The sequence below is a fragment of the Salvelinus sp. IW2-2015 genome, linkage group LG7 (assembly GCF_002910315.2).
Source record: "Salvelinus sp. IW2-2015 linkage group LG7, ASM291031v2, whole genome shotgun sequence".
In the NCBI taxonomy this organism is placed as follows: Eukaryota; Metazoa; Chordata; class Actinopteri; order Salmoniformes; family Salmonidae; genus Salvelinus; species Salvelinus sp. IW2-2015.
Window position 1 is genome coordinate 21083482 of NC_036847.1, and position 27177 is coordinate 21110658.

At 43.4% G+C, this 27177-nt stretch overlaps 1 protein-coding gene across 7 annotated transcripts in view; it reads left to right on the forward strand.

The window, feature by feature from the left end:
* The window catches only part of LOC111966578 (signal peptide, CUB and EGF-like domain-containing protein 3), a 177615-nt gene that overhangs the window by 11188 nt on the left and 139250 nt on the right, over positions 1-27177 (forward strand). The gene's annotated exons all lie outside the window — the stretch shown is intronic.

Below are 27177 nucleotides of genomic sequence, written 5' to 3' on the forward strand. Positions count from 1 at the left end.
CTCTCTCTCTCTCTGTGCCCTTTGTTCTCTGTGCGGAGGCGCTGACAGCGTCCCCATCGGTTAGTGGGAGGATATAGAACATAGTTGATGGTACACTGAACCCAGGCCCTGAGCCATGGGCCCGAGCCACTCTACAACCCCCTCTTCAAAGTGCTGATGGCTCCAGCAAGGAGAGGAGGGCTTCCAAGCGACTGGATGGCCGGCCTGTCCGTCCCCCGTTAGGAGCCGACAGCTGGGGCTGCTCTCAGATCATTAATCCCCCCATTTTTCTGTTCCATGACTCACTGATTGGCAATGGTGTGATCCACTGAGTGAGTGTGTGCTCTGTGGGATTGTCTGCTTTAGTTCTCTGTTCTCTCCACTACTAAGGCTCAACATGGTTCGAGTGGAGAGGAGTGGAGAACAGAGGAGAGCCTTGCTGCCATTGTCCCCGACGTTCCTCCTCCTCCTTACACCTCTTTCTCCTGAGACCCCTTTGGCCTGGCCTAATAATGCAGCTGCGCCTCTCTTTGAATTTTGGGGTCAGTGAGGGACGTCATTAGGCTGGTTTGTGGTGGTCAGTCAGTCAGTTTTGTTGGAGGGGGGCCCAGAGAGAGTCCTGTTTACAGACTGCTTGTGTTTACATTCCTTGAGGTTAGCGCCAGCTTTGAGGACTGCTGTATATGAAAGGAAATGCTCTTATTCTGCTTAGTATTGGAAAAACACAACACATCAAGGAATGTTTTGTATGAAAAAAACTAGCTAATTTATTTAGTGCAGTACATGGAGTTTGGCTGAAGCTTTTTAGGTCTGAAACGACAGTGGTGGCGTCACTAATGAAACTGATACTTCCTCGGTGAGAGGAGTCATGAGAAAAGCTATGATATTCTCAAATTGAGGATAATTGTGGAAAGATATCCTAGGATGTTAACACTTTATACTGTATATAAACCCTATAGCTGGAAGTCTGTGCTAGACGTTGCACTACCCCGTTCGACAACCAATATCTTCCATGTACTCTTAAATTGACAGTTTTCTTCTCTATATCCCTTTTATTTTATCTTTAGTAGTGTGTTGATGGTTCTATTAGGAGAAGCCAGATGGACTGTCTCACATTGCAATGCTGTTCATGTGAAACAGAGTTGTCTAATGGATGTCAGTCACACGTCAAAATTAACAATCATTCCATATACGGTAGTGTTTGTCTCTAATGACACTTTTATGTAATTAGAACGATTTGAGCATAGTGAAGAATGCGTTCTACTTGTAAACAGTGTATTGAATTTAGGGCTGACCCCATTTAGTCGACTGGTCGATTGCTTGGTCGATAGGCTGTTGTTCGGCCAAGATTTCTTTAGTCAAGCGGTCGCGCCTGTCTCAGTGGACTAATCCATTGCGGAGGCCATGGGGATGGCACAGTCCATCACTCTAAGACATGTGATACTGAAATTGTATATGGTTATATTATGTAAAAAATAATGGTGCAACACTAATAAATCGAATATTATTTCATAACAAATGTGCTTTCTCCCGCGTTGGATACGGCCGCTGTCCGCGGTTCTGAAACATATTCCTTAGTTCCCAGTAGAATTGGCACCTTTCCCTATGTTGCTATGTGCATAACAGCAAAATTAACCAGCATATTGGGATTGAGAACAATGCGGCTGTCACGACTCCCACCGAAGGTGGCTCCCCTGTCTGTTCAGGCGGCGCTCGGCGGTCGCCGTCGCCGGTCTACTAGCCGCCACCGATCCCCTTTTCCTTTTCTGTTTGTTTTGTCTTATTGGTTGCACCTGTCTCTTATTTTGTTATTGATTCAGTAGTTATTTAAGCCGGTTAGGCCCGTCTGTTTTTGTGCGGGATTGTTTTCTGTTAGTCAGGATGTGCGTGTAGTGTTCCTGTCCGTTTGTGCCCTGTGTTGGGTTGGACAATTTTGGATTTATTTCGCCTGTTGTTTTGGGCGTTAGCTTTGGAAACCTAAATAAATTCTGGTTTCCCCAGTATACTCTGCTCTCTGCGTTTGACTCCGCACCCACCACTCCAGACGTTGTGACAGCGGCGGAGGCAGCAGCAGCAGAGACGAGGAAACAGCCATTGCCTTAGACATATGTCTAAGAAAATTGAGGAGAGAGGAAACCCCAATTTAATTAGCTCTATAATCAATAATCAAGTGTTAAATGTGTCTGGCTTTATAAATCATCCATATATATCTAGAGAAATAAGAAATCTTGCTTCTTTTGCCTGTTTGAGTGTTTGTTTAATAGCCGATTGATTCTGTGAGCACCAAGCCTCATGCAAATGCAAAATGTCGGATATAGTAATTTCACAGATCCGGCTGTTTTGAATCTTTGCTATGCTGTAATAAAGGCTTTAGCAAAAAAAAAWTCTCGATAGAACAGACTGGTATTACTTATAATTTATTTCGATTGTTTCACTGTTCCAAACATGCAGAAAAATGACATTGTAATCTAACAGCACCTGTTTGTCACACATAATATACACACAGCTCTCGCTCCTATACCCTCCTTTTTCTTGATCTTGTTATTGTTATTAGTACAATTATTATTATGATCATCATTATAATAATCATTAATGTCATTATCATTAGTAGGCCGAGTATAGTATCCTTGTATAACCACCGTCGAGCTGTAGGACTAAGAGCACCTCCTGTTTAATAACCTAACTAACTTAGGCCTATATTTAAAAAAAATTATGTATCAATCAATCAAGCATTCATTCGTTAATGCCATCACACAGCATACGAGATAGTCATGCTTTGAAATGCAATCAAGCATTTTAGTTTTAAAATTAAATTATCAAAGGGAGCTTTGAATAATTAGCCAAAACAATAAATATCTATGAACAGTTTTTGGTAGACTTATTTATTTACTGTTGTTTACACTGTTGCAAATGATAATATTGTAATCAAACAGCAACTGTTTGGCACACATAATACTCACACAATGCTTGCTCCTATACCCTCCTTTATCTGGATCTCCAGTAGTTTCCACAACTATGTCAAATGTCTTCCACAGATCTGACTTCCCTTTCCCTCCCAAGCAACCAGTAAACAAACATTCGCCCGTTTCAAGTTTCTTTTTCACGTCTTCCGCATTCATTTTGCTGTCGACATTACTGTGTTCGGAGTTTGTTATAACCAATTATTGATGTAATTATGATAGGCTATCGGTCAGGCCCTATTGGTCATGTGCAAGCGATGCATACATGTGTCATGTAAAGAGAGCAGGGTTGAGGGAATAGGGAATGTTTTTCCTAAACAAGTGAGGGATTTTGATAGCAGAACTTTTCAGTCAGAAACAAGTAAGAAATGAATGTTGCAGCTCCATCACGGACAGCGCAATAAACACTTCCTGTGCTGTGGTGCCTTTTCACTGCAGTAGGGAGGAGAGCAAGACAACATGCGCCAGTCACACAGACTCTCACTGTCATTTGTTTTAACACAGTGTGACCATCGGGCTCTTTCTTGAGTCATTTGTGTGTCTTAATTATTTAATCAAGCAGTGTGCTTAAAGCATCAGACAAGCTCAGTGCATATGTAGTTGATTTTATTCAAACACATAGGGTGTGTCTGCCTCTATGTGGAAAAATAAGTTTAAACATTTCGACCAATCGATTGATCGAAATAACAGGATGACTCTCGGTCAACCAAGATCTTTTTTAGTCGGGGACAGCCCTAATAGAATTTCACTCATCTGGCATTACCTCATTGAGCTGTATACACTGAGTGTACAAAACATTAGGAATACCTTCCTCATATTGAATTTCACCCCCATTTACCCTCAGAACAGCCTCAATTTGTTGGGCATGGACAACAAGGTGTTTAAAGTGTTCCACAGGGATGCTGTCCCATGTTGACTCCAATGCTTTCCACTGTTGTGTCAAGTTGGCTGGATGTCATTTGGGTGGTGGACCATTCTTGATACCCCATTGAAAGGCACTTAAATCTTTTGTCTTGCCCTTTCACTCTCTGAATGGCACATATACACACTCCATGTCTCATTTATCTTAAGTCTTAAAAATCCTTCTTTAACCTGTCTCCTCACCTTCATCTACACTGATTGAATTGGATTTAACAAGTGACATCAATAAGGGATCATAGCTTTCACCTGGATTCACCTGGTCAGTCTATGTCATGTGCACACAGTGTATGTCAGATAAGAACTGCCATGCTCTACTCGCACACAGAAAGCCATTCCCTTTACACTTCATAGTTTGACAGGAAGCAGCTAGAAAATATCAGACTAACAGTTCTGCTGTAATTGCTATGTTGCCCTCTTTATAGTTGGTACTATATCTTGCTAAAGCAGCCGCCAATGAATTTAATTGCTGTGTGCACAGGGGAGAGTGTCATGTCAGTTAGCGCTGGCTGTATAGATATAAGGTATATAACAGCAAAATAAGGTAAATACCAATACTATCAGGTATATAACAACACTATTGGGTATATAGCAGCACTATAAGGTATATAACAGCAATATAAGGTATATAACGACACTATAAGGTATAAAACAGCAATATAAGGTATATAACGACACTATAAGGTATAAAACAGCAATATAAGGTATAGTGAGTGATGTTACAGTATATACCTTATATTACTGTTATATATGTTATAGTGTTGTTATATACCTTCTAGTGCTGATATATATCTTATACTATATACCTTATAGTGAGTGCTGTTACAGTATATACAGTATATAGTATAAGGTATATAACAGCACTATAAGGTATATAGCAACACTATAAGGTATATAACAGCTATATAAGGTATATATTGTAACAGCACTCACTATAAGGTATATAGTATAAGGTATATAACAACACTATAAGGTATGTAGCAGCATTATAAGGTCTATAGTATAAGGTAAATAACAACACTATAAGGTATATAACAATACTATAAGGTATATAGCAGCACCATAAGGTATATAGTATAAGGTATATAACAACACTGTAAGGTATATACCAGCACTATAAGGTATATAACAACACTATAAGGTATGTAGTATAAGGTATATAACAACATTTTAAGGTATATAACAGCACTATAAGGTATATTATAAACTGGGTGGTTCGAGCCCTGAATGCTGATTGGCTGACAGCATATGGTATGTCAGACCGTATACCACAGGTATGACAAAACATTTATTTTTACTGCTCTAATTACGTTGGTAACCAGTTTATAATAACAATAAGGCACCTCAGGGGTTTGTGATATATGGCCAATATACCACGGCTAAGGGCTGTGTCCAGGCACTCCGTGTTGCGTTGTGCATAAGAACATCCCTCAGCGATCACTGCCTCATTGCCTGCATCCGTAATGGGTCAGCGGTCAAACGACCTCCACTCATCACTGTCTAATCGACCTGGCCGGGGTATCCTGGAAGGATATTGATCTCATCCCATCAGTAGAGGATGCCTGGTTATTTTTTTTAAATGCCTTCCTCACCATCTTAAATAAGCATGCCCCATTCAAGAAATTTAGAACCAGGAACAGATATAGCCCTTGGTTCTCTCCAGACCTGACTGCCCTTAACCAACACAAAAACATTATTTGGCGTTCTGCATTAGCAACGAACAGCCCCCGTGATATGCAACTTTTCAGGGAAGCTAGAAACCAATATACACAGACAGTTAGAAAAGCCAAGGCTAGCTTTTTCAAGCAGACATTTACTTCCTGCAACACAAACTCAAAAAAGTTCTAGGACACTGTAAAGTCCATGGAGAATAAGAACACCTCCTCCCAGCTGCCCACTGCACTGAGGACAGGAAACACTGTCACCACCGATAYATCCACTATAATTGAGAATTTCAATAAGCATTTTTCTACGGCTGGCCATGCTTTCCACCTGGCTACCCCTACCCCGGTCAACAGCACTGCACCCCCCACAGCAACTCGCCCAAGCCTTCCCCATTTCTCCTTCTCCCAAATCCAGTCAGCTGATGTTCTGAAAGAGCTGCAAAATCTGGACCACTACAAATCAGCCGGGCTAGACAATCTGGAGCCTTTCTTTCTAAAATGATCTGCTGAAATTGTTGCAACCCCTATTACTAGCCTGTTTAACCTCTCTTTTGTGTCGTCTGAGATTCCCAAAGATTGGAAAGCAGCTGCGGTCATCCCCCTCTTCAAAGGGGGCGACACTCTTGACCCAAACTGCTACAGACCTATATCTATCCTACCCTGCCTTTCTAAGGTCTTCGAAAGCCAAGTCAACAAACAGATTACCGACCATTTCGAATCCCACCACACCTTCTCCGCTATGCAATCTGGTTTCAGAGCTGGTCATGGGTGCACCTCAGCCACGCTCAAGGTCCTAAATGATATCCTAACAGCCATCGATAAGAAACAATACTGTGCAGCCGTATTCATTTCGACTGTCAATCACCACATCCTCATCGGCAGACTCGATAGCCTTGGTTTCTCAAATGATTGCCTCGCCTGGTTCACCAACTACTTCTCTGATAGAGTTCAGTGTGTCAAATCGGAGGGCCTGTTGTCCGGGCCTCTGGCAGTCTCTATGGGGGTGCCACAGGGTTCAATTCTTGGACCGACTCTCTTCTCTGTATACATCAATGATGTCGCTCTTGCTGCTGGTGAGTCTCTGATCCACCTCTACGCAGACGACACCATTCTGTATACTTCTGGCCCTTCTTTGGACACTGTGTTAACAACCTCCAGACGAGCTTCAATGCCATACAACTCTCCTTCCCTGGCCTCCAATTGCTCGTAAATACAAAGTAAAACTAAATGCATGCTCTTCAAACCGATCGCTGCCTGCACCTGCCCGCCCGTCCAACATCACTACTCTGGACGGTTCTGACTTAGAATATGTGGACAACTACAAATACCTAGGTGTCTGGTTAGACTGTAAACTCTCCTTCCAGACTCACATCAAACATCTCCAATCCAAAGTTAAATCTAGAATTGGCTTCCTATTTCGCAACAAGCATCCTTCACTCATGCTGCCAAACATACCCTTGTAAAACTGACCATCCTACCGATCCTCGACTTCGGCGATGTCATTTACAAAATAGCCTCCAATACCCTACTCAATAAATTGGATGCAGTCTATCACAGTGCCATCCGTTTTGTCACCAAAGCCCCATATACTACCCACCACTGCGACCTGTACGCTCTCGTTGGCTGGCCCTCGATTCATACTCGTCGCCAAACCCACTGGCTCCAGGTCATCTACAAGACCTGCTAGGTAAAGTCCGCCCTTATCTCAGCTCGCTGGTCACCTAGCAGCACCCACCTGTAGCACACGCTCCAGCAGGTATATCTCTCTGGTCACCCCCAAAACCAATTCTTCCTTTGGCCGCCTCTCCTTCCAGTTCTCTGCTGCCAATGACTAGAATGAACTACAAAAATCTCTGAAACTGGAAACACTTATCTCCCTCACTAGCTTTAAGCACCATCTGTCAGAGCAGCTCACAGATTACTGCACCTGTACATAGCCCATCTATAATTTAGCCCAAACAACTACCACTCCCCCTACTGTATTTATTTATTTTGCTCCTTTGCACCCCATTATTTTTATCTTTACTTTGCACATTCTTCCACTGCAAATCTACCATTCCAGTGTTTTACTTGCTATATTATATTTACTTCGCCACCATGGCCTTTTTTTTGCCTTTACCTCCCTTATCTCACCTCATTTCAAATGAGGTGTATTGTATTATTGACTGTATGTTTGTTTTTACTACATGTTGTAACTCTGTGTTGTTGTATGTGTCGAACTGCTTTGCTTTATCTTGGCCAGATCGCAATTGTAAATGAGAACTTGTTCTCAACTTGCCTACCTGGTTAAATAAAGGTAAAATAAAACATTAAAGTATATTGGCCATATACCACACCCCCTCGGGCCTCAATGCTTAATTACAGCACTATAAAATATATAACAGCTTTATCAGGCATATAACAGCACTATGAGGTATATAACAGCAATATAAGCTATATAGTATAAGGTATATGTCATGACTGTCCTGTGAGGATCCAAGTAGGTCAGATCAGCTTTGCAGTAAATAGTTTCAACCAAACCTGCTCTCGCCCACAGAGGGGGGAGAAGGGAACTGGTGGGGGTTGACAGTTCACTCCCTGTTGTAATCAAGGACAGAACATTCAGCTCTCTCCCTCTCCAATGTTCACCAGAGGAATGTGTCTTCGTTTGAACACTAATGTCATATTATGTGTTATTTTGTGATGTAAAAAAAAATGTTATGAAGGAAATACTGTGAAGTGTCCATCCGATGCGTTGTGCCATAAGAGATAATAGTTTTACATAACTTTGCACAGTGACAAACCACGCCCCTGAGTGAGGTCAGAGAGCGTGTCAGCCTGACGGAACCTCCCTTTCTAACAAACTGTATAAAATGATGGGTTAAGAATTAACATATCAGACCAGAGAGACGTTGAGCTGCAGCTCACGTTTAAAGTGGTTTGAACTCTGAAATCTCAACACGAGGTAGAGACGATAAAGTCACCTCCCGGACAATCACTGGTACAGCTGATTAGCTATCCTAAGTAAAGTATCAAGAAAAGCAAATTTAAGTGGGATCATTCTACTACTCTTCTCAAATTACCGTAGTATGCTACTCTCCCACTGAGAACCATCGACACGGCTGGCTAGACTATCTTCAAAGAAGCATCTTCCAGAGCAAATGGAAGTAGAATACACTGTAGCTCTGTTCAGGACAACACAACAAGTCACCGGATCCCAGATGACTTTAGAGGAGAACAGTAGAAGACGGGTGGGGACCCCTTTGGACAATCAGAGCCTTACAAGCGTGACGTGAAAAGGCCCAACAAACCCCCTTTCCAAGAAGGCCCGGTTAGGAGAGAAACATGTTTATTCTGGGTTACCATTTAGTTAGCTAGTAAATAATTAATTAAACCAATTTGTGTAGTATTGAATCATAAGTAAGGCTCTGGATTTTGCTGATGCAAGGTTACGACTGTTCAGAATGATTATATGATACAAGGTTAGGATTAATAAATTGACTGTTTATGGATGTGATAGGTAAAGACCTTTAGAGTTTAATTTGGGAGATGGTAACTCTTTAAACAACCGTTCTCGTAGTACCCCAAATTCTAATAATTTAATTGTTACATGATTAATTTTAAAAAGGGTAACAATTTAACATGGTTAGTTGATTAGATAAATAACAGTCATCAGATTATTGAGTACAGTCACGACATACTATCACATTTAAGGTAAGACCCAGATGCAGACTGTCGAAGTAACAATGTTTACAGGGGCAAAGGTACAGGACGGCAGGCAGGGTCAGGACAGGCAGAAGGGTCAACGCCGAGAAAACTAGAAGACAGGAACTTAGACAAGACAGGAGGAAGGGGAAAAACGCAGGTACGAACAAAACAAACTGGCAACAAACAAACAGAGAACACAGGTATAAATACACAGGGGATAATGGGGAAGATGGGCGACACCTGGAGGGGGTTGGAGACAAGCACAAAGATAAGTGAAACTGATCAGGGCGTGACACATACAGTACCAGTCAAAAGTTTGGACACACCTACTCATTCAAGGGTTTTTCTTAATTTTTACTTTTTCCTACATTGTAGAATAATAGGGAAGACATCAAAGCTCTGAAATAACACATTTGGAATCATGTAGTAACCAAAAAAGTGTTAAACAAATCCAAATATATTTTATATTTGAGATTCTTTAAAGTAGCCACCCTTTGCCTTGATGACAGCTTTGCACACTCTTGACATTATCTTCATGGGGTAGTCACCTAGAATGCATTTCAATTAACAGGTGTACCTTGTTAAAAGTTAATTTGTGGAATGTTTTTCCTTCTTTATACGTTTGAGCCAATCAGTTGTGTTGTGACAAGGTAGGGGTGGTATACAGAAGATAGCCCTATTTGGTAAAAAAACGAATCCATATTAGGGCAAGAATAGCTCAAATAAGCAAAGAGAAACAACAGTCCATCATTGCTTTAAGACATGAAGGTCAGTCAATACGAAAAATGTCAAGAATTTTGTAAGTTTCTTCAAATGCAGTCGCATCAAAAAGCATCAAACAATATGATGAAACTGGCTCTCATCAGCAACGCCACAGGAACGGAAGACCCAGGGTTACCTCTGCTGCAGAGGATATGTTCATTAAAGTTACCAGCATTAGAAATTGCAGGCCAAATAAATCCTTCGCGGAGTTCAAGTAACAGACACATCTCAACATCAACTGTTCAGAAGAGACTGCGTGAATCAGGCCTTCATGGTCCAATTGCTGCAAAGAAACAACTACTAAAGGACACCAATAATAAGAAGAGACTTGCTTGGGCCAAGAAACACGAGCAATGGACATTACACCGGTGGAAATCTGAACTTTGGTCTGATTAGTCAACATTTTAGATTTTTAGTTCCAACCGCCGTGTCTTTGTGAGACGCAGAGTAGGTGAGCGGATGATCTCTGCATGTGTGGTTCACACCATGAAGCATGGAGGAGGAGGTGTGATGGTGTGGGGTGCTTTGCTGGTGACACTCAGTGATTTATTTAGAATTCAAGGCAAACTTAACCAGCATGTCTATTACAGCATTCTGCAGCGATATGCCATCCCATCTGGTTTGCGCTTAGTGGGACTATCATTTGTTTTTCAACAGGACAATGACCCAACACACCTCCAGGTTGTGTTAGGGCTATTTAACCAAGAAGGAGAGTGATGGAGTGCTGCATCAGATGACCTGTCCTCCACAATTACCCAACCTCAACCCAATTGAGATGGTTTGGGATGAGTTGGACCACAGAGTGAAGGAATAGCAGCCAACAAGTGCTCAGCATATGTGGGAACTCCTTCAAGACTGTTGGAAAAGGCATTCCAGGTGAAACTGGTTGGAGGAATGCCAAGAGTGTGCAAAGCTGACATCAAGGCAAAGGGAGGCTACTTGAAGAATCTAAAATCTAAAGTATATTTTTGGTTAGACATGATTCCATATGTGTTTTTCATCGTTTTAATGTCTTCACTATTATTCTACAATGGGAAAATAGTAAAAATAAAGAAAAACCCTTGAATGAGTAGGTGTGTCCAAACATTTGACTGGTACTGTATATAACAATATAAGGTGTATAACATACTATAAGGTATATAACATCACATTAGGTATATAGTGCAAGGTATATAGCAGCACTATAAGGTATATATATATATATATATATATACCTTATAGTGCTGCTATATACCTTGCACTATATACCTTAATGTGATGTTATATGTTATATATAATGTTATATAAATATTAATGTTATATAACATCACATAAGGTATATAGTGCAAGGTATATAGCAGCACTATAAGGTATATTATTATATAATTATATATTATATATATATATAACCTTATAGTGCTGCTATATACCTTGCACTATATACCTTAATGTGATGTTATATACCTTATAGTATTGTTATACACCTTATATTGTTATATACAGTACCAGTCAAATGTTTGGACACACCTACTCATTGTGATTTTTGTAGTTCATTCTAGTCATTGGCAGCAGAGAACTGAGAAGGAGAGGCGGCCAACGGAAGAATTGGTGAAAATAAGTCTATATTACAATGTGAGCAAGTGAGGTGAGATAAGGGAGGTGAAGGCAAACAAATATATATATAATAATAAAAAATATAAAAGGCCATGGTGGCGAAATAAATACAATATAGCAAGTAAAGAATAAAAATAAAAATAAAACACTGGAATGGTTGGTTTGCAGTGGAGAAAGTGTAAAGTAAAGATAGAAATAATGGGTGCAAAGGAGCAAAATAAATAAAAAATACAGTAGGTAAAGAGGTAGTTGTTTGGGCTAAATTATAGATGGGCTATGTACAGGTGCAGTTAATCTATGAGCTGCTCTGACAGCTGGTGCTTAACAGTAGTAAGGGAGATAAGTGTTTTCCAGTTTCAAAGATTTTTGTAGTTCGTTCCAGTCATTGGCAGCAGAGAACTGGAAGAGAGGCGGCCAAAGGAAGAATTGGTTTTGGGGGTGACCAGAGAGATATACCTGCTGGAGCGCGTGCTACAGGTAGGTGCTGCTATGGTGACCAGCGAGCTGAGATAAGGGGGGACTTTACCTAGCAGGGTCTTGTAGATGACCTGGAGCCAGTGGTTTGGCGACGAGTATGAAGCGGGGCCAGCCAACGAGAGTGTACAGGTCACAGTTGGGGGAGTATATGGGGCTTTGGTGCAAAAACGGATGGCACTGTGATAGACTGCATCCAATTTATTGAGTAGGGGTTTGGAGGCATTTTGTAAATGACATCACCGAAGTCAGGATTTGGTAGGATGGTCAGTTTTACAAGGGTATGTTTTGCAGCATGAGTGAACGATGCTTTGTTGCGGAATAGGAAGCCAATTCTAGATTTAACTTTGGATTGGAGATTTTGATGTGAGTCTGGAAGGAGAGTTTACAGTCTAACCAGACACCTAGGTATTTGTAGTTGTCCACATATTCTAAGTCAGAAGCCGTCCAGAGTAGTGATGTTGGACAGGCGGGCAGGTGCAGGCAGCGATCGGTTGAAGAGCATGCATTTAGTTTTACTTGTATTTAAGAGCAATTGGAGGCCACGGAAGGAGAGTTGTATGGCATTGAAGCTCGCCTGGAGGTTGTTAACACAGTGTCAAAAGAGGGCCAGAAGTATACAGAATAGGGTCGTCTGCGTAGAGGTGGATCAGAGAATCACCAGCAGCAAGAGCGACATCATTGATGTATACAGAGAGAAGAGTCGGTCCAAGAATTGAACCCTGTGGCACCCCCATAGAGACTGCCAGAGGCCCGGACAACAGACCCTCCGATTTGACACATGAACTCGACAGAGAAGTAGTTGGTGAACCAGGCGAGGCAATCATTAGAGAAACCAAGGCTGTCGAGTCTGCGATGAGGATGTGGTGATTGACAGAGTCAAAAGCCTTGGCCAGTCAATGAATACGGCTGCACAGTATTGTTTCCTATCGATGGCGGTTAAGATATCGTTTATGACTTGAGCGTGGCTGAGGTGCACCCATGACCAGCTCTGAACCAGACTGCATGCGGAGAAGGTATGGTGGGATTCGAAATGGTCGGTAATCTGTTTGTTGACTTGGCTTTCGAAGACCTTAGAAAGGCAGGGTAGGATAGATATAGGTCTGTAGCTGTTAGGGTCAAGAGTGTCACCCCTTTGAAGAGGGTAACCGCAGCTGCTTTCCAATCTTTGGGAATCTCAGACGATACGAAAGAGAGGTTGAAAAGGCTAGTAATAGGGGTGGCAACAATTTCAGCAGATAGGTTTAGAAAGAAAGGGTCCAGATTATCTAGCCCGGCTGATTTGTAAGGGTCCAGATTTGCAGCTCTTTCAGAACATCAGCTGACTGTATTTGGGAGAAAGAGAAATGGGGAAGGCTTGGGCGAGTAGCAGAGGGAGGGCAGTGCTGTTGACCGGGTAGGGTAGCCAGGTGGAAAGCATGGCCAGCCGTAGAAAAATGCTTATTGAAATTCTCAATTATAGTGGATTTGTCGGTGGTGACAGTGTTTCCTATCTTCAGTGCAGTTGGAAGCTGAGAGGAGGTGTTCTTATTTCCATGGACTTACAGTGTCCCAGAACTTTTTTGAATTTGTGTTGCAGGAAGCAAATTTCTGCTTGAAAAAGCTAGCCTTGGCTTTTTCTAACTGCCTGTGTTATATTGGTTCTAGCTTCCCTGAAAAGTTGCATATCACGGGGGCTGTTCGATGCTAATGCAGAACGCCATAGGATGTTTTTCTGTTGGTTAAGGGCAGTCAGGTCAGGAGAGAACCAAGGGCTATATCTGTTCCTGGTTCTAAATTTCTTGAATGGGGCATGCTTATTCAAGATGGTGAGGAAGGTATTTAAAAAAAATAACCAGGCATCCTCTACTGACGGGATGAGATCAATATCCTTCCAGGATACCTCGGCCAGGTCGATTAGAAAGGCCTGCTCGCTGAAGTGTTTCAGGGAGCGTTGACAGTGATGAGTGGAGGTCGTTTGACCGCTGACCATTACGGATGCAGGCAATGAGGCAGTGATCGCTGAGATCTTGGTTGAAAACAGCAGAGGTGTATTTGGGGGCAAGTTGGTTAGGATGATATCTATGAGGGTACCCGTGTTTACGGAATTGGGTGGTACCTGGTAGGGTTCATTGATAATTTGTGTGAGATTGAGGGCATCAAGCTTAGATTGTAGGATGGCTGGGGTGTTAAGCATGTTCCAATTTGTCGCCTAGCAGCACGAGCTCTGAAGATAGATGGGGGGCAATCAGTTCACATATGTCCAGAGCACAGCTGGGGGCAGAGGGTGGTCTATAGCAGGCGGCAACGGTGAGAGACTTGTTTTTAGAGAGGTGGATTTTTAAAAGTAGAAGTTCAAATTGTTTGGGAACAGACCTGGAAGTAAAACATAACTCTGCAGGCAATCTTTGCAGTAGATTGCAACACCGCCCCCTTTGGCCGTTCTATCTTGTCTGAAAATCTTGTAGTTGGGGATGAAAATGTCAGAATTTTTGGTGGTCTTTCAAGCCAGGATTCAGACATGGCTAAAACATCCGGGTTGGCAGAGTGTACTAAAGCAGTGAACAAAACAAACTTAGGAGGAGGCTTCTAATGTTAACATGCATGAAACCAAGGCTATTACGGTTACAGAAGTCATCAAAAGAGAGCGCCTGGAGAATAGGAGTGGAGCTAGGTACTGCAGGGCCTGGATTCACCTCTACATCACCAGAGGAACAGAGGAGGAGTAGGATAAGGGTACGGCTAAAAGCTATGAGAATTGGTCGTCTAGAACGTCTAGAACAGAGAGTAAAAAGCGTCTGGGGGCGATAAAATAGCTTCAAGGAATAATGTACAGACAAAGGTATGGTAGGATGTGAATACACTGGAGGTAAACCTAGGTATGAGTGATGATGAGAGAGATATTGTCTCTAGAAACATCATTGAAAACAGGTGATGTCATCGCATATGTGGGTGGTGGAACTGAAAGGTTGGATATGGTATAGTGAGCAGGGCTAGAGGCCTACAGTGAAATAAGCCAATAAACACTAACCAGAACAGCAATGGACAAGGCATATTTACATTAAGGAGAGGCATGCTTAATCGAGTGACAATAAGGTGCCAGTGAGTAGAGGTTGGTTGGGGTCACGGCGATCCAGACAGCTGGCCGGGTAGATGGCTATCGGTAGCAAGATAGCATAGGATGGAGGTCTATTTTTAGACACCTCGTGCGTTTCCGTCGGTAGATTAGTGGGGTTCCGTGTGGTAGAGGGGATCAATCCAATTGGCAAAATAGATATAGTGACCCAAGAAAAAATTGTCCGATAACTTATACAGATAGCAGCCGATAAGACAGCTAACGATTAGCGGGCCCCAGATGAGCTTCAGGTAACGTCGCGACGGAGGTGCCAGTTGGATAACTCCCTCGGGCAGATAACGTTGGCAGTCAGTCGTGAAGGCCCGGTGGGGCTCCGTATTTGCAGCAAAAAAAAATTGTATACACGTGTCAGCAACAGGTGTGGCTGAAATAGCCATGTCCACTTATTGAAGGGATGTCCACATACTTTTAGTGGATGTAGTATAAGCTATATAACAGGACTATAAGGACTATAATAAGGCATATAACAGCACTATAGGTATATAACAACACTGTAAGGCATATAACTGCACTATAGGTATACTAACAGCACTATAAGGTATATAACAGCACTATAAGGTATATAACAACACTGTAAGGCATATAACTGCACTATAAGGTATATAACAGCACTATAAGGTTAATATAAACAACACTGATAAGGATATAACAGCACTATAAGGTATATAACAGCACTATAAGGTATATAACAGCACCTATAAAGGTATAATAACTGCACTTTAGGTATCATATAAGACTATAAGTATAACAACACTGTAAGGCATATAACTGCACTATAAGGTATATAACAGCACTATAAGGTATATAACAGCACTATAAGGTATATAAACAACACTGTAAGGCATATAACTGCACTATAAGGCATATAACTGCACTATAAGGTATATAACAACACTGTAAGGCATATCACTAGCACTATAAGGTATATAACAGCACTATAAGGTATATAACAACACTGTAAGGCATATAACTGCACTATAAGGCATATAACTGCACTATAAGGTATATATATTGAACAAAAATATAAATGCAACATGTACTGTTCCCCGGGCGCCAAAGACATGGATGTCAATTAAGGCAGCCCCCCGCTCCTCTCTGATTCAGAGGGGTTGGGTTACATGTGGCAGACACAGTTCAGCTGAAGGCATTCAGTTGTACAACTGACTAGGTATCCCCCTTTCCCTTTCCTTTCTCTAATGTTGATCCCATGTTTCATGAGCTGAAATTAAAGATCCCAGAAATCTTCCAAACGCACAAAAAGGTTATTTCTCTCAAATCTTGTGCACATATTTGTTTATATCCCTGTTGAGCATTTTTCCTTTGCCAAGATAATCCATCCACCTGACAGGTGTGTCATATCAAGAAACTGATTAAACACCTTGATCATTACACAGGTGCAGCTTGTGCTGGGGACAATGAAAGGCCACTCTAAAATGTGCAGTTTTGTCACACAACACAATGCCACAGATGTCTCAAGTTGAAGGAGCGTGCATTTGGCATGCTGACTGCAGGAATGTCCACCAGAGCTGTTGACAGAGAACTGAATGTTCATTTCTCTACCATAAGTCTTCTCCAACATCGTTTTAGAGAATTTGGCAGTACATCCAACTGGCCTTACAACCGCAGACCACTTGTAACCATGCCAGCCCAGAACCTCTACATCTGGCGTCTTCACCTGTGCGATCATCTGAGACCAGCCACCCCGACAGCTGATGAAACTGTGGGTTTGCACAACCGAAGAATTTCTGCACAAACTGTCAAAAACCGTTTCTGCGTGCTTGTCGTCCTTACCAGGGTCTTGACCTGACAGCAGTTCAGCGTCATAACCGACTTCAATGGGAAAATGCTCTTCACGGAAGAATCACGATTTCAACTGTACCGGGCAGATGGCAGACAACTTGTATGGCGTCGTGCGGCGAGCGGTTTACTGATGTCAACGTTGTGAACAGAGTGCCCCATGGTGGCGCTGGGTTCATGGTATGAGCAGAGATAAGCTACGGACAATGAACACAATTGCATTTTATCAATGGCAATTTGAATGCACAGAGATACCATGATGAGATCCTGAGACCCATTATCATGCCATTCATCCGCCGCCATCACCTCATGTTTCAGCATGATAATGCACGGCCCCATGTCGCAAGGATCTGTACACAATTCCTGGAAGCTGAAAATGTCCCAGTTCTTCCATAGCCTGCATACTCACCAGACATGTCACCCATTGAGCATGTTTGGAATGCTCTGGATCGATGTGTACGACAGGGTGTTCCAGTTCCTGCCAATATCCAGTAACTTTGCACAGCCATTGAAGAGGAGTGGGACAACATTCCACAGTCCACAATCAACAGTCTGATCAACTCTATGCGAGGAAGATGTTTGCCTGAGGCAAATGGTGGTCACACCAGATACTGACTGGTTTTCTGATGCATTGACAGGCATAACTCAGGCCCCTACTCTGCACAGTTTACACACAATCCCCCATAATGACAAAGCAAAAACAGTTTTGTTGAAATTTTTGCAAATGTAAAAAAATAATAATGAAATATTGCATTTACGTAAGTATTCCGGCCCTTTACTAAGTACTTTGTTGAAGCACCTTTGGCAGCCTTGAGTCTTCTTGGGTATGACGTTACAAGCTTGGCACACCTGTATTTTGAGAGTTTCTCCCATTCTGCTCTGTACATCCTCTCAAGCTCTGTCAGGTTGGATGGGGAGCATCGGTGCACAGCTATTTTCAGGTCTCTCCGGAGATGTTAGATCGGGTTCAAGTCTGGGCTCTGGCTGGTCTACTCAAGGATATTCAGAGACATGTCCCGAAGCCACTCCTGCATTGTCTTGGCTGTGTGCTTAGGGTTGTTGTCCTGTTGGAAGGTGAACCCCAGTCTGAGATCCTGAGCGCTCCAGAGTAGGTTTTCATCAAGCATCTTTCTGTACTTTGCTCCATTCATCTTTCCCTCAATCCTGACTAGTCTCCCAGTCCGTGCCGCTGAAAAACATCCCCACAGCATGACGCTGCCATCACCATGCTTCACCGTAGGGATGTTGCCAGGTTTCCTCCAGACGTGACACTTGGCATTCAGGCCAAAAAGTTAATTAGTGGATTCATTAGACCAGAGAATCTTGTTTCTCATGGTCTGAGATTCCAAGCGGGCTGTCATGTGCCTTTTACTGAGAAGTGGCTTCCGTCTGGCCACTCTACCATAAAGGCCTGATTGGTGGAGTGTCGCAGAGATGGTTGTCCTTCTGGAAGGTTCTCCCATCTCCACAGAGGAACTCTAGAGCTCTGTCAAAGTGACCATCGGGTCCTTGGTCACCTCCCTGACAAAGGCCCTTCTCCTCACGATTGCTCAGTTTGGCCGGGTGGCCAGCTCTAGGAACAGTCTTGATGGTTCCAAACTTCTTCCATCTAAGAATGATGGAGGCCACTGTGTTCTACGGACATTCCTTTGATCTCATGGCTTGGTTTTTGCTCTGACATGCACTGTCAACTATGAGACCTTATATAGACAGGTGTGTGCCTTTCCAAATCATGTCCAATCAATTGAATTTACCACAGGTGGACTCCAATCAAGTTGTAGAAACATCTCAATGATGATCAATGGAAACAGGATGCACCTGAAAATACATTTTGAGTCTCATAGCAAAGGGTCTGATTACTTATGTAAATAAGGTATTTCTGTTGTTTAATTTTAATAAATTTGCAAACATTTCTAAAGACCTGTTTTTGCCTTTTCATTATGGGGTATTGTGTGTAGATTGATGGGGATTTTTTATTTATTGAATCGATTTTATAATAAGGCTGTAACGTAACACAATGTGGAAAAAGGGAAGGGGTCAGAATACTTTCCGGAAGCTCTGTATATAGCAGCAATATAAGATATTTCGTTTAAGGTATATAACAGCACTGTGAGGTATATATAGTGGCGTACTTCATTACTGTAATACGTTTTTCCACGGTGTAGGAGGGTCTATGAGTCAAGTGTGGCCACACGTCACAGCCATTCATCCTCATTATATGGACACAGCACAGCATGGCACACCAAACACCGGATGCAGCCCATGAAAGCCACAGAGCATTGACCGCCATTCAGAAAGGTTGAGTTGAAGTTGTAGGGTAGCTGTAGGGTAGCTGTTCATTCAAGGCTGTAAAAATAGAATGTTCACTCAAAGCATCTCCGGGCACGATGGTCTCCAAGCAACAGATGGTGAGCAAGGACATTCCCACTGGGCACACACTGGTTGAATCAACATTGTTTAATTTCAATGAAATTACGTTGAATCAACATGGAATAGACGTCTGTGCCCAGTGATCTTTGTTCTCCGGTAGAGAGAACTTTGTTCTTCTCTTTGTTTTCTGGTAGAGAAAGCCACACATGAATGCACTCCCAGGCCTTATGAGCCAAAGAGCTATACTGTTCTAGTATAACATGAGCTTGAGCTGCCCAACATCTCACAATGTAAGACCCCAATGACGTGTCAACATTCTACCCTGTGAGCTTCCTACCCAGTCTCATTTAGTGTCAGTAGAATGGTAGCTACTCCTGGCTAGATATGAACACCTGCCGTGCTGTTTCAAATTAGACCAGGATAATCAATTTACAGTGCTGCTACAGCTCTTATTTACAGTACACTCTTAACAGTTTGTTTTCTTCCATCGTGTTCCGTTTTGTTCCTTTTTCTTATTACCGTACAGTAAGATCCATCTACAGTACACTCTTTCGCTGCATGGTTGGTGGACCCAGCTGGGAAGAGGTTTGAAGTTGGTGTCATTGTTTTTAGAAGATCATGATCAAGTCAGTGGTCATGATTCCTAAACATTTAGAGTGTGTGAAGGATGGGTGAAACAGCCCCAAATGGAAGCAGATAATATTTTTATTCACAGCTTTTAAAAGCTTTGCCGGACATCAAACAGTGCATCCCTTCATGAGCCGGAGGGGATTTGGGTGGGGGCGGGGGAGGATTAAAAAAAGTGCACTAATGTTGACGTCTGCATTTCATCAAACCCTTTTTTAGACCACCGGTCTCCTGCCCTAGTCGGTGCTGATCAGAAGGTGTGCAGATCAGAAGGTGTGTTGATGTACAGATGGTGTTGAGTCGCAAGCCCCATCAGTACTACCATTGGTATTCTTAAAAAAGCGATTTAAGAGTGATGATGGACTGGCCATCCTGTTTATTGTTTCTATTATTACTCTATTGGCTATTGGCTATTGTTTCTATTATTCCTGTCTGGATTTGGGATTACTCATTTTAGTCTCAGACTCTTGACATTCCTGTTGGGCATTATGCATTGGTCAGCCACAACAACACTGGCCTGGCTGGATCACTGTTCTGTTTGCCTTAGTCCTAGCATGCCGTTCTGTTCTGCCAAGGGTCTACCCTATAGGGTGTCCCAGCATTATTCAGTCTATTTCAGTGGTAGGAGGAGGAAGGGGGTTGGCCCAGGACAGGGCAGGGGCGGTCCGGGTTGATCGAGCAAACAGTCAGGGTCTCAACACACAAAGTAAACATTACCCTGTGTTTGAACTGTACACCTTGAGTTTGGCAAATCTCCCACACACTCTCTCCCCTCTTCCCTCAGCCCTGTTCCCACTCACACACCCCTTTCCTTTTAGCTGACCGGCCCAGCTAAATACACCGCTTATCCCTGGACCTGCCCATTAATCAGAGGGGGAAAGCACCTCTGACAACGTCTCACCTCCACAGCCCTGGCCTAGAAGCTCTCTCTGGCTCACATGTGGGGAGTGTATTGGACGTGGCTGCACAGCAGCGGACTCAGAGAGTTGTATGGTTGTTCTTCTCGAAATATCAGAAAAAACTCCTTGACTTGCTGTATGTCTGAGTACTATGATGCTGAGGATGGAACCACATTTGTCTGAAGATCTTTGTTAAACCAAGGCAATAATCAATTTGATTCAATCAATTAGCTATCTCCCCTTCTGCTCTCTAGTCTAGGAAAAATGTTGTTCAGTCAAGACTAGAGCATGCATAGTCACAGTGACTGATTTACAGGCTGATGATAGGAAAGGCCTGGAGACACAGCAGCTTTCCTGGATTTTGGTTGTTAAACCAGGGCTTAGTTCATGACATGCTCTCTTTTTCACTTCATGCGGTATTAAGAGCACCCAGCTACCCCGGCCCAGCTATGAAGGGAAGAGACTAGACTTTGAACGATGTGCCTCATTATAGGGATACTACTCAGAGAAAGTGCATTGGCCTACTTGTCTTCCTAGGGATCCAACCGTAGGTTCAAGCTTTGAGCAGAAAGGTCAACTTACTTACATAAAGTATGTATTTCTGGGCTCCTAAACCTGAAACTGAATTTCTACATGAAAACAAAACTACAGCAACAATACAACATTTCACACATTCATTTCCATGAGGGAATTGGGTAAACAGCTGACCATTTCCCAATTTACATTTTTTTTGTTCTTTCCTTTGGTTGTTTTGACTTTGTTTATTCATCCTTGTCTCAAATCACTGACTTCAACATCTGCTGCCTTAACTTGTTCCCCACAACTTTGATACATCAGCACCAAAGAAAAAAATCTACATACACAGACGGCCTGAAAAAGCAAAGCTTTTCATCTGTAGCATGAGTCAATTTGGAGGGCAGCGTTACTGAATGCATTCGGCAAATTTGTTTCTGAAGTGTTCAGAGGGTTGTCCTTGGGACTGAACCGTAGGACCTATTGATTCTGACATGTTTATTTTCACAGGGAAAAAGGCCTTTTGGATTTCTAATAACTTCTTTCAGCTTTTGTTGTGCATGTGTTGGAGGGAATGCACCCAATTCCCTAGATGGGTGCATTTTATTTTAACAACCAACTCCTCATTCACTCAGCCTACAGGGTCCACTGGTCCCACTCACACAGAACTACCCTACGCCTTGACCTCTTTCTCCCCTCTCCAGATGAAATCCTGCAACTAGTCATGTCTGGCCTCGCAACAACCTACCCTCTTGACCCCATCCCCGCCTCACTTCTCCACACCATCTCTGGAGACCTTCTCCCATTCCTCACATCCCTAATCAACTCAGCCCTGACCACTGGCTGCGTCTCATCTGACTTCAAGATGACCAGAGTCACTCCCCTCCTCAAGTGAGACTGCTCTCCTCTGTCACAGAGGCTCTCTGCTCTGCCAAAGCTGACTCTCTCTCCTCTGTTCTCATCCTTCTAGATCTATACCCTGCCTTCAACACTGTGAACCGTCAGATCCTCCTCCCTACTAGGTTTGGGCAGTATCCAGATTATCATACCTTCATACCGACCTTGTGCCATAGCGAGATATTCCGTAATACTGAACACAAGGGGCACTGTTTTCAAACCCCACCGATACTCTCTAATCCGAAGGTTAGCAATGCTAACAAGTACATGTAAAATCCCATAAAGAATGTTAACTAAATGCTAACAAGCTTATTGCAAACATTTTGTACAGTTTCTGACTTAAACTATACATGTATACAAGTAACTCAAAAATGCTACTCACACAAAACAAATATTAGCCAGCTAGGCTCTTGATCCAGGAGTGGATTCTCTGCTGTTACCAAGCGAATGCTTGATTTTGGAAGATAGCTAACTAGCTACTAAATTAACAAACCAAATGCACAACTGCAGAGCATTTAGCACATTTTAGGCTGTTAACTTAATAGTTATAAGATATCTAGCTGGCAAACATTTAGTTGTGAATTCCATACTGTAATTAGGTAATCTGGCGCATGCTGCACAACAGTGAGGCTGCAGTCTCTCGTCGCTATGTGTTTTTAAACAAACACCATGTGAAAGGTGACTGGGAACTACCATAAGCTTCATAATAATGTGACAGGTAAAATGAAGAATGCGATGTTCTTTATCTCCTAACGTATTGGTCAAGTTGACTGCAGGTATTTACTTAATAGTATTTTTCAACGGTATTGAAAAACCATCCTGTAGCTTTTTGCAAATATCCTGTTATACGGTATATACGGTATAACACCCAACCCTACTCCACACCCTCTCAGGGTTGGGCGTCTCTGCACACTTCTGGATTGCATCCTACCTGGCAGGTTGCTCCTACCAGGTGGCGTGGAGAGGATCTGTGTCTGCACCGCGTGCTCTCACTACTGGTGTCCCCCAGGGCTCGGATCTAGGCCCTCTCCTGTTTTCTCTTTACACCAAGTCACTCGGCTCTGTCATATCCTCACATGGTCTCTCCTATCATTGCTATGCGGATGACACTCAACTACTTTTCTCCTTCCGCCCTTCTGACACCTAGGTGGCGACACGCATCTCTGTGTGCCTGGCAGACATCTCAGCTTGGATGTGTGCACACCACCTCAAGCTCAACCTCGACAAAACGGAGCTGCTCTTCCTCCTGGGAATGGCCCGCCTGCTCCAAGACCTCTCCATCACAGTTGACAACTCCACGGAGTGCCCCTACCTGAGTGTAAAGAACCTTGGCGGGACCCTGGACAACACTCTGTCGTTCTCTCTCTCCAGATGAAATCTCGCGTCTTGTGACGGCCGGCCGCCCAACAACCTGCACGCGACCTTATCCCCTCTCTCTTCCCAGACCATTTCCGAGACCTTCTCCCTTACCTCACCTCGCTCATCAACTCTCCTTGACGCTGGCTACGTCCCTTCCGCTTCAAGAGAGCGAGAGTTCACCCCTTCTGAAAAACCTACACATCATCCTCCGATGTCAACAACTACAGACCAGTATCCCTTCTTTCTTTCTCTCCAAAACTCTTGAACGTGCGTCCTTGGCAGCTTCCTGTCTATCTCTCTCAGAATGACCTCTGATCCAAATCAGTCAGGTTTCAAGACTAGTCATTCAACTGAGACTGCTCTTCTCTGTGTCACGGAGCGCTCCGCACTGCTAAAGCTAACTCTCTCTCCTCTGCTCTCATCCTTCTAGACCTATCGGCTGCCTTTGATACTGTGACATCAGATCCTCCTCTCCACCCTCTCCGAGCTGGGCATCTCCCGCGGCCCACGCTTGGATTGCGTCCTACCTGACAGGTCGCTCCTACCAGGTGGCGTGCGAGAATCTGTCTCCGCACCACGTCTCTCACCACTGGTGTCCCCAGGCTCTGTTCTAGCCCTCTCCTATTCTCGCTATACACCAAATCACTTGCTCTGTCATATCCTCACATGTCTCTCCTATTCATTGCTAGCAACACACACAATTAATCTTCTCCTTTCCCCCTCTGATAACCAGGTGGTGAATCGCATCTCTGCATGTCTGGGCAACCATATCAGTGTGGATGACGGATCACCACCTCAAGCTGAACCTCGGCAAGACGGAGCTCTCTCCTCCCGGAAGGACTGCCCGTTCCATGATCCCGCCATCACGTTGACAACTCCATTGTGTCCTCCTCCCAGAGTGCAAGAACCTTGGCGTATCCTGGACAACACCCTGCCGTTCTCAACTAACATCAAGGCGTGACCCTCCTGTAGGTTCATGCTCTTACAACCATTCGCAGAGTGACCGCTGCCTCACGCAGGAAACGGCGCAGGTCCTAATCCAGGCACTTGTCATCTCCCGTCTGGTTACTTGCAACTCGCTTTTGGCTGGGCTCCCTGCTGCATAAAACCCCTACAACTCATCCACAAGCCCACGCACCCGTCTGGTGTTCAACTTTCCCAAGTTCTCTCACGTCACCCCGCTCTCTCCGCTCTCTCCACTGGCTTCCAGTTGAAGCTCGCATCCGCTAACAAGACCGCGTGCTTCGCCTACGGAGCTGTGAGGGAACGGCACCCTCTACCTTCAGGCTCTGATCACCTACACCCAAACAAGGCACTTCGTTCAATCCACCTCTGGCCTGCTCGCCTCCCTACCTCTGAGGAAGTACAGTTTCCCGCTCAGCCCAGTCAAAACTGTTCGGCTCTCTGCACACCCAATGTGAACAAACCCTCACGACGCCAGGTCAGCGGAGTCAATCACCACCTTCCGAGACACCTGAAACCACCACCCTGTTTAAGGAATTACCTAGGATAGGATAAAGAATCCTATCTAACCCCCCCCCCTTAAAAGAGTTAGATGCACTATTGTAAGTGGTTGTTCACACGGATACATAAAGTGAATGCACAATTTGTAAGTCGCTCTGGATAAGAGCGTCTGCTAAAACTTAAATGTAATGTAAATTTCTGCTGCAAACATCAAAGCATGTGGACTCATCCTGCAAGGTTCATGCTCTAACATCACCGTAGAATACAAACTTTACTCATGACAGAAGTGGCACTGGTCTACTCCAGGCACTGATATCTCCCGTTCTAGCTACTGCAACTCTTCTGTTGGCCGCCAGCCCCTTGGTGTTCAACCTTCAAAGTCTTCTCCATGTGCACCGCCGCTCTCTCCGCACGACTCCACTACACTTCAGTCGAGGGTTGCATATTTTCAAGACCTTTGCTTCTCTACGAGCAGCAAGATAACTACCCCTCTTACCTTCAGAGCTAATGCTCAAACCTCTACTTCCCAACCAATCACCTGCACCTGCCCGAGTCCTTGCCCATCTTTTCAAAAAGTCTACAATCCTAACCTAACCCCCCCCACCCCCCTGAAAAAAGAAAAAAAGGCACTTCTCTTTTCCCACTAACACTGACTTTGCTGATAAATACTTTGGTGAGGGAAAATGTACTTGATACGATTGTGATGTGTTGTTGTCTCATCTGGCTATCTTAAGATGAATGTACTAATTGTAAGTCACTTTGGATAACAACGTCTGCTAAATTACTAAAATGTCAAATGTAAATGTATCTGACGTGTTCTTTTCTTTTTTCATGGCTAAGATTCTATTTTTGCTCAAAGTGCCACTTTATTGAATTACTCCTGGAGTTTGAGTGACTAACTAACTGCCGTTATTTGTGAGCCATTTAAAAAATGACCGTTTCTGTAAACAAGATATGAACTCATGTAGAATAAAAACATATATATTACTCTGTTCCCTGATCTAACCTGACAGCTCATGAGCTCACAAAGTGTTGGCATAATTACCCACTTCCCTCACTCTCGTTTAGCTAATTAGGGGGACACAAATTGCTGTCGCCTTCAAGAACACAGCACTAGCAGAGTTGTGCTTGTTCCATGGTAGTCAGAAATGTATCAGTTATAGAGGTGTATCAAACTGGAAGCTCATTCCTATACAATGCTATCTAATTGTAGAATAATATTATGAGCGTTGAACAAATTAATAATTAATATTAATCACCATAGAGCCTTAGAATCCTTAAACCTGACTAAAAGATGAATCTGTTTTTATGTGGAATGTTGCTTGCTTGACTATCACAGAACCTTTCCAAATGGTGGTTATCCTACTCATCCTTAAGGATAATCAGTGAGGAGAAAAGAGACAGCCTGTTTCTATCCCTGAGGAGAACAGCATGTGTTTTCTAATGTCATTGTCCTCTGTGGTCAGGCCCATGGAAGTGATGGTCTATGGCTCCCAGGGTAGATGCTAAGCTAACGGGGCTCAGATTTCAGCCAGTGTTCCCCTGGGATCAGTCCTCGGGGCCCCAGCATAGAGAAGATTTGTGATAAGGGTCGATATTGGAAGCTGTGTAAACTTTGTTAAGCTTTTCCACCCTGCGAACGGGGGGGTAATCCCAAACACCTGGGCTCTCTAACCGGGATCAGGTGGGATTAGGGAGGAGGGCACCATAGAGCCCACTCCGCCCCACTTTACTCCCCAGTTAACTCTTTTAATAAAACCCATAATTTCCCATATCTATGTGCGTGATCTTTTATGAGAATATATGATCAAGTGTTGGGATTTTTACATCCTCCTCTGTTCATAAAGTATTTAAATTGATCTCAAACTAATATCCTATTTGTCCTGAGTTTATATTATTTCCTGATCACGTGCCTGATTATATATTTACTATTAACTCTGGTCCATTACCATGACAGAGGGCTATCTATCCTATCCTCCCAATGAAAGCATTGGCTTCTTACTCCATTTCCTGACCCATGTATCAGAGGTACAGATTGTCCAAGTCAGCAGCCAGTCAAACAGAGGTTCATCACAGGTCAATCAATGATAGACTGTTTA